Below are 2,620 nucleotides of genomic sequence, written 5' to 3'. Positions count from 1 at the left end.
TCGCTTCGGTCGAATTATTGTATAACAAGGGTAGTTAGGTACATATTTTGAGGTTTTTTTTCTTGAACATGGTCACCGAAAAACTAGTTACCGCAGTTCAAGATCACTCTCCCTTGTAAGATATGCGAAACAAGAATTACCACGGTTAACCCAATATTTTGGTTCTTTTGCCCTCCATCTCCTCATATGGTAGTGCCCAATAACAATAACATATCCATGACATCCATTTCGATTATTTTTGTTATCGGCAACCTTGTGTAGCACGAAGAGATATAATTGGTACTTGACGAACGAATGTCGCTCCAGTTGTTCGATCGGCTCCTCTGCCGGTCGTCTGGTGAGAAGGCCGTTCTCGGCATCAGTGGTTTATCAATGTCAGTTGTTTTTAAACTTATTAACCTGGAGAGAAGAGAGGATAACCAGGAAACGGAACTCAGCCAAGTCAGGGTTTAATTTAAAAAACCCTAAAAAAACATAGGAGAAATGAAGCGGAGGGTTGGAGCGCCGGCGAAGAGAAGAAGAAGCGGACGAGAAGAGAGAGACAAGAGGGTAATGACGAACAAGTGCAGTCCTGCATACCCGAGTAGACAGGCGGGCAAAAAGGTGTCGACGATTTCTTATGTGCAGCCGAAGCCACCGCGGATCGAAGGATCAGGATAGATACCCGGAAAAGGATTTGTGGCTGTCATGAGAAGGACGATTTTCCAACCATCCGGGGCGAGTAAGGCGTCGATCTCAGTCTAGTAAGCACGAAGAAATACAGGAGAGGATGTCACTTGTCGGATTTGACACCTTATTTTCAGCCGAAGTCACTACTGTTGCTAAGGCCCAGGATGGAAACCCCGAAAGGGATTTGCGGCTGCACAAAGGAGGACGACTTTCTCACCGTCCAAGATGAGGAAGGAAACACACGGGCGACCGAGGATGTCCGCAACTAAGTTGAACCTTAAGTACCGAATGAGGCCTATGCACATTGTACTATATTAAAGTTTTATGTGGCTCACTGAACATATTTCTGTTATTTTTTCCTGTCTTTATTTCGTTGGTTACCACTAACATTAATTTGGGATAATTTATTTGTTAAGGACATTTTTCAATTCAGTAGGTTTGTTTTAACAAAGGTGTTATTACATTATAATTTGAGAATATTTTATTAAACCCATTATATTTCGTGGTCCCATTGACCAAATAACTTCTTTCAAATAATTAATCTTTATGTAAGGTATTGGTTGCATTGCAAAAGTTAGTGTCACGAGCGGGATTCGAACCCACGACCTTCGGCTCAATACGCCGCTGCTCTAACCACATGATGAAGTCACGATAGCTCAAGTGGTTAGAGCAGCGGCCTATTGAGCCGAAGTTCGTGGGTTCGAATCCCGCTCGTGACACTAATATTTTCATTTCAACCAATACCTTATATAAAGATTAATTAATTGAAAAAATTGTATTTTATGTTTTACTTGAATACAAAATCACTATTTGTGTAGTCATCTACGTGTTCAGAGGGTGGTGAAATCTTTGAGTTTGGATTTTCCTCTCTTCTCCAAGTGCTAGGGAGGTTTTTTAAATATTGACTTCGCTTATTTTTGATTCCCTGAATTATCACCTACTATTTACCCACGCTCACCTCCCGAAAATAAAGTTTTTCGTTCAATTTTGGGCCGTAATTTTTCAATTCAAATTCTCCCTTTTTTTGAAAACATGAGGTAATTTATCTTATGAATATACCTTAATACAATAAAATCATTATTCAAATGAGTGAATGATTCTTATTAGCCACTTTTTACTATGACTTGTTTTAAGAAGTTTGCTATAAAGCAGTTAAGTTGGAATGTTGAAAAAGGTATTTTTCAGGTATCTCGACTGCCATGAAAATGTCGGAGAGGGTTTTCATTTAAACTCCCGTGGCTTTGTGCCGTGGTCCTAATGGAGTATTAACGTTGCCACTATCACTAAAACCGGTTGAAAAATTAACATAAGTGTGCGAATTAGGTCTGGCCCGCATACACTTATGTATATTAAAGTTTCAGAGGCCTGCGAAAGGGGCAATTAAGGGGCCCTGATGGACCCGGGGAAAAACGCCTTTCTCACTCTCCTTTACGTTTTAATTATTTTTAATGGGGAGAAGGGGGTTGTTTTAATTGAGCCAATGCCGCAAAACCACCCCCGGGGGTGGTGGCTGCTTTCCGGAGAGTTAAAAATTGATTACTCCCATAGCAAAATGAACATCAAACGCTATGCAACAAAATTTATTGTGCACTCCCAAAGCTGTCGTATTCCGAGAATTTCACTAGATAATTGAATTTTTGTTTACTCTCTGGTTTCTTTTCAAGAGACCCAAAGACCGCCTGTTCTCGACAGTTCGTAAAAGCTTTTTGTTTATCAACACTTTATCTTTTTAAAATAATTTAAAAACTCCATAAGCTTCCACCACTGATAAAAATATCAACATGATATCGTTATTTATATAAAATTTAAAAGCGTTTCCTTTTTAACTTAATCCGTTTATATTTTTTCAAGAAGAACTGACTTTCAGCAATAGCCAACAAAAATTCTATAATTATCTTACAGTACAATTTACATTTTTTAAATTAAAAAACAGAAATAGTGCTAATAGAAA

The 2,620-nt window shown here is 38.7% G+C and overlaps 1 non-coding gene across 1 annotated transcript; it reads left to right on the top strand.

Annotated features, from left to right (window-relative positions):
* Positions 1–1,314: 1,314 nt before the first annotated feature.
* On the top strand, positions 1,315–1,388 carry Trnan-auu. The gene has a single exon. It is a non-coding gene; the product is annotated as a tRNA-Asn (tRNA).
* Positions 1,389–2,620: the final 1,232 nt, after the last annotated feature.

Source organism: Cimex lectularius, unplaced genomic scaffold (assembly GCF_000648675.2).
Source record: "Cimex lectularius strain Harlan isolate CLEC.00 unplaced genomic scaffold, Clec_2.1 scaffold119, whole genome shotgun sequence".
NCBI lineage: Eukaryota > Metazoa > Arthropoda > Insecta > Hemiptera > Cimicidae > Cimex > Cimex lectularius.
This window is presented reverse-complemented; position numbering and strand designations above follow the sequence as displayed.